General features: G+C 33.8%; 1 protein-coding gene across 1 annotated transcript in view; it reads left to right on the top strand.

Moving 5' to 3' along the window:
- The first annotated feature begins 600 nt into the window (after positions 1–600).
- LOC120773370 (innexin inx1) overlaps positions 601–13,193 on the top strand; it is a 33,052-nt gene continuing 20,459 nt past the window's right edge. Inside the window, exon 1 of the mRNA XM_040102197.1 lies at positions 601–1,302. The gene's annotated coding sequence lies outside the window, so the exon portion shown is untranslated. The remainder of the gene's footprint in view (positions 1,303–13,193) is intronic.

Genomic DNA, 13,193 nt, shown 5'->3' with positions numbered 1-13,193 from the left:
ATGCTTACATACACGTGTATGTGAGCATGTGCGCCTGTATGTATGTAACTTAGCTGATTGCACCCTCCATTATTTGACAGTGACGGCCATTGAGCGGCTTCTAGCGCTGAAATATGGTTGTTTGGCATTTTTGAGCGCTTTCGAGCGTATGCATACGTGCACTAACACACTCTCAAAGGCACACTCACACACTTGTCTGCAAGAATACAAATGTACCCCTATAAGAGACAATGTTGACCAAATGTTGTACGTACCAACAGACAGACTGCGCTCAACTAAATCCAAAACACAGAAAAACTGACACCAACAACAACACCAGCACTAAAGTATTTGTAAGTATGAATTTTCGAGTTTCGTTTCAGCTACTCTTCGTCTCTTGATTTGTATGCGTGTATGTGTGTGTGTGTGGACGTGATGTGCATATGTATGTATGGATTTGTTGTGCTCAGCGCTATTGCCACGAATGTTTTTGTTGCGATTGCTGTTGTGGTTGTTGTCGTAGTTGTTGCTGTTGTTGTACGTTTTTATATGTTTTGTGTTGTTTCTCGTCTCGTTTCAAGCTTCTTCAACATCAGCCACTGTACAAGCAAATTAGTGTAGTATTTGTGTTGCACAGTACTCAGAGCTACCCAGCACAAGACGGCGCGTGAATACACACAGTGTCGAGCCAGCGTATGAAACAACAAGCCCACCGCAGCAGTCGTTAGGCTAGCCAGCGAGACTCTAGCATGAATTGAGCACGATTACGAGTTATTTATACAAAATAATAGTAATAACACTAATAATATTAATTACATTTTTCTAAATTTTTATGCAACGAATTTTACAACAACAATAAATGGTGTTTAGTGAACAATAGAAAATATTACGGGTAAAAAACGAGTGTGTTTCAAGGCGTAAAATGTGGCCATGGATGTTTTTCTGATATCAATCACGGCGATCAAGTGAAGAAAATACACATAAATATATAATTTAACTGTATTTTTAAGATCTCCACGATTAGCGGTCATAAAGTGTCAGAAGCTGCGATTTGTTTGTGAACGAACGGAAAGTGGCGCGCTACGTAATCCTTATCAGCCGACAACTTCACCAACACAACATACATACAAACATACAGAGACATTAGTGCGTGTGTTGCTACAACAAACACACACAAACCGACAGTGGAAAAGGTGTGCGCGCTAAGCTTCGTATAAACAACAATAATAAATACAAATTGCGCATGCAAGGATTTGCTACTGCGGCAAAAAGTTTAAACACATCCTAGGCGCCAATCAAGCGTGGACAGCTGCCATTAGTTGTGTAAGTATGAACAGGCATGCCGACATTTGACAAGCACTGTATTATTTATTGCCAGTAAGAGCACGAATTGCATCATGATTCATAGCTATTACGTTTTTCATTTAATTATTTGTTATAAAATAGCAATCATCCGCAATTTGTTCGATGATCGTCATATTTTCTCACCACATAACTTTGTAATAATTAATTTATGCAACGACAGGCGAAGTCTGTTTGTTGTCGCTTTGAAGATTTATTCACTGATTTCTAGCACGGACAACACTAATTAAATTACATTCAAGTTGCGGTCGGTCACTATTATTGCATAGCCAGTTCGCCGCTAAACTAGTCAAGCGAGTTTGGAAAATTTTTAAACTACCGAAATCACACGCAATTAACTGCATATTCGCGCCAAATTATTTGCCATTCACTAAAATAATATTACACTATAGCGAGTTGTGGCAGAAATTAGATTGCCAACACATAGAAATAGTTATAGATTTGAATGTATGTATGTATGTAAGTATATAAAAAAAAAACTTATGACTGAGCACTCAAGTTTTTTTATTCTAGAATTTATATTGAAAGTTGATTTCTAATCAAAACAAGAGCAGACTTTCATTTCGGCTGCACTAACGTTATAATACCCTTCAGAAGAGCATTTGTTAACGCAACTACATATGTATATGTATAACTAATTCTGAAAACACAATCGTCAAATGGTCTGCATATGGCGGAAAAAAGTTTTGCTGGTTCTTTCTAACCATGTTGTTTGATATCAAGAACCTGCAAATCGAATTAAGGTTACTTAAAAAAGTTGTATCTTGATTTGATCGGCCAGTTTGTATAACACCTATGTACACATATATTATAGCGGTCTTTTTTCAACAATTCATTCGAAGATTATAGCATTGTCTTGAGCAACAATCTACGCCAAATTAGGTGTAGATATCTTGTCAAACAAAAAAATTTTACATACACGATTTGATTTGGGTCGGTCAGTTTGTATGGCAGCTATATGCTAAGTCGTCCGATATCGCCGGATCCAACCAGCTTTGTGAAAAAGAAGAATGTGTGCAATATTTCAGAACAATATCTCAAAAACTTAGCATCCAATAAGGTATGCACATACAGACAAGTTTGGCGAAATCGACTCTGCTCGCCACCGTGATCATTTATATATACCATAAACTTTATAGGATCTCCGATGTTCCCTATAGGGTTTTACAAATTTCGTGGCAAACTTGTTATACCTTGTTCAGCGAATAAATACAACTATTGTATAATCTATATAAACTATATTAATATGTTTCATTTCATGTCATGCTTACATACGATGATTTATATGATCTATAGGATCTATAAAAGCAGTGTATCGGATTTTGCTCCTTTTCATATAGTTTCACTCTATGTGGACTTTAGGATAGTTTATATTTCGGCAAAATGTATTTTTTTTTTTAATTTTTGGAAGTGTTTAGAACCTCAACCTGATCGTGTTTGTATACTGTTTTGCTTCCCAAAAAAATTTTAGAGTTCTACTGAAGAACCAAATCATGCCATTTGGCGCTAAACTACATACTAACAGCGCATTAAAAAAATACTAAAATTTTTAGAAGTAAACTTATCGCCTCAATATGGGCCTAAACAAGCAATATTTAAATTTAAAGCAAACCTAGCGTAACCTAAAGTAAATTATATGCCCCTTTCAGACCACAAATGTTTATTTTTAATCTCAATTCATTACCAGAAACCTCCTCTCCTCACACAAGTTTGATAAATAATTTTGCATGATTTCGAAAATATTTCAAGTTGAATATAGTATATACATACTTTCGCTTGAAGCACAGCTATGTAAATACTTAGCAAACTCTAAAAGTAGTCAACTACCTAAGGCTTTTCTTGAAATTTTGTAATATGTTAAATAAGAATATGTTTGTCTTTATTTTCCACAAATATTTCAACACTTTCTACACAACCAGATAATTATTTAGAAGAAAATTCCAACTGGGATCTTGGAATACTTGCTGATATTTATAGCCAAGAGGTATTGAGTTTCAAGCAACTTTTGCAGTGTTTTAAAAATGCAAAATAATTGCTTTGGCACATTTTCATATTGTAATTATGAACATTGTTGCTTACCAAGGCAAGAACACAACGCTCGTATGGTTACATGTACATTAGAGCGGGTCAATGTTTTTCCTATAAATACATAGGTGTACAATTTGATGTTCTATTGATCATTCGTCGGAATCTGGCAGATGAGACAATTATATCACACACATATATCCTATATATAACCGCTTATTCAGATTTTTTAAATATCGACTTAAAAATCACTGGTTCGAAACCGATTTTAGACCTATTGTCGCTCAAGCAAGGTTGTTTCGAATGATCCGTAAAACATTTTCCCTCGTAACCGATTTCAAATATCGTTCAGATATCTCAAAAACTGAATAAGAAATTTTTATAAGCACGAAAAATTGAATTTCCTCTAAAAAATTGTTTGCTCGAGACCGGCTTTAGACCTAAATTCGCTTAGACAAAGAATGTTCAGAAGACCCGTAGAATATCTCCCCTCATAACCAATTTTTAATTTCTGTATATCTCAAAATATGAGGAAAAATTTTTATAAACACGAAAATTTGAATTTCTTCTAAAAAATCGCTAACTCGAAACCGACTTTAGACCTATGTATATCATCTTAGAAAAAGTTGTTCAGAATTATCGGTAGAATATTTCCCACATACGCTATTTTTCCTTTAATTTGGCTTTCTGTAAATCAACCCGCTCTGATGTACATATATACATACATATGTATGTATGTATATGTTAAGTAACTTGCTAATTATATGCTAGAATTTCCAGTAATTTGATAAGCTATCGCTTGTTGTGGCAAATTGTAATCGTTTCGGAAGTTATATTTATATTAATGCATGAATACAAATGTACAAACATTTAAAAGTTGTAATATAAGATTTCTCTAAACTTAAATTCGTTTCTCGAAGTAAAATAGTTTATGTTGTTGACAGTTCTACTAATAATCCATAGTATTGTGGTCGAAAAACTTCAATAAGATTTTCGTTATTATCCATAAACTTAAAAAGCCGCAACTCCTACCGAGAGTCATGGTTAAGAGAAGCCTGAAATTATGAGCCCAACTAAAGATAAAACAACATCTCAAAAGCATCTCTCTTTAGTAATGTAGGTCCATGTAATCACCGCACAAGCCGTTGGTATTCAATATTCACAAAGCTTCCACCTAATAAATTTAGAGGGCGCGCTTTATTCTGCTTAGAAACTCTGAGAAAGTTTAGTTTCAAAAAGAAAACAAATTAACCTTTTAGTTTGCAAAAACAAAAGATAGAGAATTAAGTTTTATTTCTCCTGCGCTTAATTTCGACCCTTGTGCATTGTTAATTTAAAAAAAAAATGGAAGAAGAAACCCCAAAATAAAACGAGTAAAATAAGAGTAATTTAACAAAGACGCCACTATAAAATTTTCCTCTAAGAGACCAAAGAAAAAATTGCAAATATCACCTTATCAATAAAAACGAAAAGTGAAGTTGGTTCGAAGATGAAACGCTGATACGAAGAACACGCAGAACAAATCTAACGAAATGAAAAAAACCGCTAATGTTGCGATAACGATTGAGGATGTTAAACACACTCTGAAGTATATCATAAGTAAATATTTATGAAAGAAAGAAGACAATATTAGAGACTTTAAGGGCTGTAATCTGCTCCAAATTATTGAGCGACTGTTTTGGCAAACTTTTCAAGACATTAATAGATTGAAAATTTGTAGCAGGTCTATCTTTTTTGGGAAACTATTTCTAATTTACACATTTTTGTATGTGAAAAAGACATAATATACGTATTTGACTTAAATATAGCATTATACTTTTCACTTACCCCTCGACGTGATCCATTTTACACCTGAAATTATAAAAAAATATATTTTTTAAATTATTCCATTGAATACAGCAAGTAACCACTAAAAACTGTATAAGCAAAAACTAAGTAAAAACATTAGCAACAAAAGTAGTAACCTAATATTTCTAAAATAAACCACCAGAAAGCTAAAATATTAAATTACCCCACAAAAAGTTAGAAAAAATCACACGAAGAATGTTTAATAATAAAAACAACAGCCACGAAAGCAGTGCCACAGCAGCTATGCTAAGTTACTACGATGAAACTAGCAGCGTATGAACAAAAACACCAAATTCCAAACGCTAACACAACAACAAGAGAAAGACAACCGCAACATGTCTGCAGGGTATAGTATAACAAGAGCAGCTGCTGCTGGTCTCTATGGTGGCTGCTGAGCACATTGTTGTTGCTAACTCCAACATAGTTTACCACCTATAATATTTATGTTATTGTTGTTATTGTTATTGTTATTAGATGGTGTACCCCTTTTGCGGCTGTCCAGTCAACTTTAAATGCTACCTTTTCCACTCATTTCCTCTAGTTTTTTGGTGTTTTCTGTCTGGTTTTTTTACTTTTTTGTGTTTTTATTGTGAATTTTTGTTGCTGGTTGTCTTTCTCCTTGCCGCACTGCTTATTGGAACACCACACCATTTGTGGTCAATTATACAAAGAATTCATGCAACTACCACAAAGACAATAACAACAGCAGCAGCAGTAAATAGCCAGACAATAAAACAATAAAAATGAGAAATGAGTGCAGTCTCAGCGCAGCAGCGATGAAATGACCGAAAATATGCACAACAACAACCACAATTTCAGTATTAGTTTTTTTTTTCGGTAGACATGCAATGCATTTCCGTTTCACTTCCAAACGTTCGCAGATCTAAACGTAAGAGAGTCTGTCACAGATGTTTTTTTTTTTTTTGTTGACAGCGACTGGAGTCTACTTCAGGATAAAATAATTTGGATTTTATCGTAAGGTAATATAAAATGCGGCAAATATGGCGTGATTAAAGGATTTTTTTTCTGGAGTACACACCTGAGATAGTTGATGTGGATAGCTTCTTTGCAGACATATGAATTTTCTTATTTGAACTTAGACTGTACAGTCCTCTACTAGGCAATTCATACACATATATATCTTCAAAGAAGCTATCCACATACACTATTTCAGGTGGGTCCTCCGAAAGAAACTTTTTCTTAGTAATAAAGGAATACCTCTTTGATATTATTTTTTTTTTAATTTTTGTCTGAAAAACAAGGAAAAACACTAACTTCCCTAGCACCGTAGGTATAATGTCCCTCATAAGTGAATTTCTTAAATCTTTAAAAAATCTTTTTTGGTTTTGCTCAGTCATTTTGTATGGCATCTACATGCTATAGTGGTCTGATCAGAACAATTTGTTCGAAATTTGTAGGTAATTGCCTTGCGTAATAATCTACGCCGAATTTCGTGAAAATATCTTGTCATATAAACAAAATCGCCATACAAATGTTTGATTTTCAAGGTTCAGATCGTCTGTGAGCTACCATCGCCGCTTCCATCATACAGAATTTGTCCGGAAAATAATGAGTCGATTTAAAAAAATGTATTGAACCAATCGATACAATGCTTTAAAAACTTTCAAAATAGACTCTCGTGAACCGCAGGGCGTTGTCTTGGAGCAACTTCTAGTCGGCTGCGATGTCTTGTCGGACCCGATTGACCTTTCGTTTGAGTCTCTTGAGGACTTCCACGTAAAAGTTGGCGGTTTGTCCAGGAAGAACAAATTCATGGCGGATTTGCTCATTCATCGCCGACCTTTCCCGGCTCTTCAAAAAAGCCGGGTGACACCGAAACAGACCACTTTTTGCTAAAGCAACACCTGCTTAAGCCTGCTTGATCATACCTCTGCTCTAACGAACGCTGCTTTTTCGGCTTGAACCACTCGCAGAAGCACGTCGCGCGAAAATGTTTATCCTGACAATTCAAGTGCTCGGAGACTACTGACCAACCACTTGTTTGTTAGCTAGAAATGCCCTCTACCGAATCTAGTCGGTGCGTGCACGCTCTGAAGTACAATCGCGGCGGAAGAAAATCAGTCCTATTACTTTCCAGACAAACCCTGTATGAGCAACTTTTTTGGTGGAAAAGGACGTGCACAAAATTTCAGAGCAATGCCCGTCAGTTTATGAGATATAGATAAACTGAGGACCTAGCTCTCATATGTACGGAGAGACAAGCATGGTTAAGTCGTCGCAGCTCGACAAGCTGATTTCCAGTTTTTCCTGTGGGTTTTACAAACTTCGTAGCAAAATTAATATACCAAGTGAATGAATTAATAAAGGGTCTTACATGTTTTAAACGACCTTCGAACTTACTGAACTCAATAATTACAAAGAATTTTACTTTTTTGTAAAAGAGAGACCATGAAATTATTCTTAAAGCTCTTGGTTGTTAAACATTTATTAAGAAATTGTTGTTGCTGCGATATCAGAACCATAAATCAACTAATTATATTTTTAACTAAAAATTATTTGGTTGAAAAATATTTAAAAAGCGCAAAAAATATATATATTCGTAAAAAAATACAAAAAAATACAAAAAAATGCTAGAAAAAATGTTTAAATAAAATTATTTTATTTATTGACCAAAATTAATCTATATATACTTGTAATATATTTTAAGGAAACCCACAAATAAATGATATTCACAATAACTTATTGCTCAGCGCTATAACTTAAATGCACCAGTAAGGGTTAATGCATTTATAATATAATATATTAAATAATGAATTAATTGGCGCACTGACGAGTTCAACAGATGGCAATAAACTGTGCATAGTTTTCACTTTACGAGTTCACAACAATTTGTTAATTAGACACTTAGGAATTTTATTAATAGCGACAACAAAAGCTTAAATTTGCACACATCGGTGTGAAAAAATTTAGCAAAAAATACAAATATGTATGTGTTTGTATAATATATATAAACAATTTCATTCATTTATGTTTATTAATTTAAAAAATTATCGTTTTATCGACTTGAGAGAACAGGGTGTAATTACTTTATTGTATGCAAATTTTATAATCGTTTTCGGTGCTGAGTTTCCTCAATTCAAAAATTATCACCTGGCAATGCATTACCGGTAAGCAGAAATTTCTCATGAGAATATTGTATCATTGGTTTGCCGGAACAAATATTAAGCTTGTCGACAAATCTAATCAAATTTGACCCGGACTGACCCAATTGAGCTGAGTGCGTAAACAAAATCTATAAAAACTGTTTTCTGTGATTAATACAAGGGCTTGAAAATCTTTGCGTTGGCATTAGAGGGATAGCAGAAGATCTGAACATCTCTTATAAAACGACTTATCATATTTCGGTTAATGTTTTGGTTAATGATTTGGTTAATAATTGGGTTAGTGTTTTTGTTGATTTTTTATTTAATGATTTGGCTAATGTTTTGATTAATATTTCGGTTAATGATTTAGGTAATGTTTTAGATATGAAGCATGTCCATAGACTCGTACCAAAAGATACGAATATTTTGCTAAAACAAAGCCGAGTAGCGGTCGCAAAAGAGAATCGGTATTTCTTTTTTCTTAAGATATTATCACATTTTTTTCAAAAGACTTGACGCTTCACTTCGAGAAATCATTATGGCTATTACACATCTTTATGCAAAATAAAATACTAAATATTTTTAATTTTCTAAAATCGGATTTTTACAGCGTTCCATCAATTTCCCTTTCATCCTAACTTAAAATAGTTACAGCATTCAATTAAATATAAGCACAAGTAGCAATCATATTTGCATAAAATAAAAATAGTCTTGTTCAAATACTTTTTACAACAACAGAGCCACATATGATGCTTCAAAATATTCATGCATTGTTATTGCAAAAATAAAGAAAACCGTAAATTGCATATTCAATTGATTTCAATTAACCTTTAGGTGAGTCATTTGACCACAGAACCATTACTAACCGTTACTGCTACAACAACAACAAGCAGTGCTATATTTTCGCTTGGCCTGCAAATATTTTAATTTATAAATTTTTATAAAATATGTTAAATGAAGAGAAGCGTACGCATAAATACATACAATTACTCACACGTGTGAACTGTCGGTGGTCAATGCAAATTGGCAATCAAACTTTTGTAGGCAAGTGTGTATGTATTTGTGCGCAAAATATAAATAAACAAATTGTTAGGCATTAAAGGTAGTTTAGTGGTTATAAATTAAATAACAGTGCTGCAACCGCAAGGGGATCACAAACATTTGTGGTATTAGTTAATCTGTGGGGAAATTGCGAATGCACAAACTCAAATAACAACCGAGTACAGTTATGAATGCAATTGTCACTTTTTTCATTAGCAGAACTAACGATGTGTGAAAAGTTTATTTACTTAATTTGCAGCAGAACTTATTTTGGTTTAAAATTATTTGTGAATTTTGGCTTTGCGGTTTCGGCTTTCGTAAGCGGTGTCTACGCCAGTAACGAAGAAGAAGAAGGTTTCGGCTCATTTTTGAAGCCTTACTCGCTAGATGGTTGGACAGTTTCGACGTCATATTCATGAACTCACGATTCGTCACCAGTACCGATGCATTTGATGTATGTAAAGTCTTCAGCTACGTTGTCAATCAACTCTTTTGTGATCTTTACAAAAGATTCAGGTTCAATATTGACACGTTTCATACCCAAAAACATTGACTAAAATGTGTGAACTTGATCCGTATGAGTTGATGGGAACCTCTTCTAAATCTCTGATGCAAAACCGACGATTTTCAAGCGCTGACTCGCGTGAAGCAAGTTTTCGATGACTTCATGACCTTTACAAAATGCTGGAGTCACTCAAATACTTATGTTCGTATTAGACTCACGTCAAAATACTTAGGCATCATTTTTAACGACACCGATTCCCTTAGAAACGCAAAATTTCAAGCAAACTCGTTTTTCAAGGTATGGAACAAATTTCACAGGAACATATTAAACATTTTTATCACTACGGTTTGAGTAAAGGGACCAGTAAAGGGACAGGGAAAATATGGGTAGTCGAAAAAGTCTTTTCGTATTTTGTCAATAGATGCCGTTGCAGTCGTATGTATATCTCCAGTACTACCAATCACATTGTCTCAAACCATATAGTCTAGTGAGATTTTAAGATTCTTGTTGTTCTTGCTTAATAAAAAAATAAATTCGGTGAAGTTGAAAAAAATGAATGATGTGAAAGATGCACCTCGCTCTGGTCAACCTATCCTTGAAAAAGTCGATTATGGAAAAGAATGTGACGGTCACATAAGCAGCAGCCATGAAATTGCTAAGGAACTTAACATCTATCATCAAACGGTTTTGATTCATTTGAAAAAGGCTGGCTACAAATAGAAGCTCGATGTCTGTGAAATATTTAATGGACCGAATTAATATCTGCGATTCTTTGCTGGAACAAAATGAAAACGAACCATTTCTGATGCGAATGGTTACAGGAGATGAAAAGTGGATCAAATACGACAATAATGTGCGAAAAAATCATGGTCCAAGCGTAATGAAACTCAACAAATGAACACAAAGCCAGGATTGACTCCTCGAAATATTATGCTGAGTGTTTAGCGGGATTGGAAAAGAATCATCCATTATGAGCAGCTCCAGCCTTGCCGAACGATTGATTCTACATTTTACTGTCAACAACTGAAGCTATTGAAGCAAGCAATCGAAAAACATGGTCAAAACGGATCAATAGAAAGAGCTTCGTATTCCATCAGGACAATTCCTGACCACACACATCTTTGATGACTCAGCAAAAACTGGGAGTGATTGGCATTATAAATATAAAAATAATATTAAGTTGAAGTTTGATTAGAAATACGAAAATACTTTTTCGACTACCTAATATTTAAAAAAATGTAAAGTACTTTATTAAATAGTCATAAACATCAACTTTTAAAAGTTATAAAAATCTCAAGTTAAATCTTTAAGATAGTTGGTCGTTCAAATGCCAACAGCAGCAATCCCGCTTAGTTGGTCAATCAAGCAGACACATTATTAAAGTAATAATTTATTTAAAAAAATTACAACTTCAGCCAATATTTTTAGTATACCAGTTCTTAATTCAACCTTCTTCAAATAAAAAACCAGACCTGTCATTGATTCGCTATTTTTTTACTCGTTGATGCCAGCTCCACTCTCTTGACAACAAATGTAAATGTAAAAGTTGTTCTTGCTTAATAAAAAATAATAATATGTGATGCAAATAATGGGAATAACTGGACAACTTATTCAAGTAGTATAACTCCTTTCTATTATATTCAGTTTATACTAGTTATTTGTTCGATTCGCCACTCTCTAAGATTAGCTTTTTAACTGTAGTATTTGAAATACTGTTATGAGGAGCTTGAAATGTCGAAAATATATTGATATATTTAAGTTGCTTGAAAACTATGTCGGGATCTTACAAATGTTTTTAAACCCATAAATCACATTTGAATTGAAATAAGAAATATCTGTTACGACTATCTTCTCTTTTGCCTCTCTTATACAGCGAACTCACCAACTTAGGTTATGTATGAGTGGCACGTAGAATATATACATAGTTCTCAATAAGACAAGGTCAAACAGCATAATTCATACCACTCTCACATGCTTTTGAACATAACATATAATCCAGTTATGCAACCTTGACATTGATCGGCATTTAAGTCAGTTAAACATGTTGATATTATACATATGTATGTATATATGTAAATTGCATAATGAAACACAATTTATAACTTATATATTTCCACCTTTTATCAACCTGTTTTCACGCCCGCACAACTGACATAAAACACAAGCATTTGCAATAAAAAAAATGCAAGGGTAGAATGCTTAAATCTACAACATCAGCAATTACCGCACAAGCATAAGTACATATGCATGTATTTACTTGTATACACAAAAATATAGATGTAAAAATATATATGCAAGCATTTAAATATTATATACATATAGTATGTATGTATGTGTAGTTGCAGCAGTAAATTTAAAAACACCTAACAACAATTTCCATTACCTGTTGCACACACTGCCATATCAGATTTGTAAAATCTACCCACAAAGCTTTTGTTGCTATTATTACAGAGCCACAGTGTGCCGGTTTGAAAATCAGTGGAACAAAAGCACGAGTGCAATACTTAGCTTTATTGAAAAATAGAAAGGGAGTAGTTAATATTAAAAAATATTTATGGAAAATTAATAGTTTTTGATGAAGACAAAATAGTTTTAAAAAATTCCTCAGGAGACACTTGGTGGCTATTGCACGTATTTTTTTATTACTTAAAACATGATTTTCGTTAAGGCAATATGACCAGGCGATATTGCCTCGTATGGATATCACTTTTCGCCCAAAAATTTCGCAACCACTAGATCGATTATTAAAGCTTTGATTCTGAGAGTTAACGAAAGTATGGACCAATAATATCTCGCTAACAAAACTACCAATACATTAAGGGGTTAGAAGAGATTATAAAAATCGAATTTTTGTATTGTTTTATTAAATTTTACAACACCTCTAGAATATTGTCCTAAATTTTCAAGTTGATCCAAGTAATAGCTTTGGAGATACAGCCTTGAAAACTTGTGCGCTCGAGGCTAGCTAGGCTAAGTGTGCCGTCCTTAACCGCGTTTTTCTCGAAACTGTGTTTTTTAAGTCGGTTGGCAAGATTTCTCGAGGACTACTCAATCGATCTTCATGAAATTTTACAATAAAAAATTCTAGTAAATTGTTTCATTTTTTATATGAGGAAAAAATTGTTGAAAAAATACTGTTTTTTACCCGAGGAAAACCATGTAACCCCTTAATCATATGAGCATGTGCATAATTCTCTCTTCCAATTCTTGTGTGACGGTAATTTATAGTGCAATTATCTTTTCTACACAAAGGTCACGTCTAATGCATCGCTCCAAAGCAGCTGGACTGGCATCAATTTATGCTCAAACAAAAGTGTAAAGATTTGCAC

The sequence above is a fragment of the Bactrocera tryoni genome, chromosome 4 (genome assembly GCF_016617805.1).
Source record: "Bactrocera tryoni isolate S06 chromosome 4, CSIRO_BtryS06_freeze2, whole genome shotgun sequence".
In the NCBI taxonomy this organism is placed as follows: domain Eukaryota; kingdom Metazoa; phylum Arthropoda; class Insecta; order Diptera; family Tephritidae; genus Bactrocera; species Bactrocera tryoni.
This window is presented reverse-complemented; position numbering and strand designations above follow the sequence as displayed.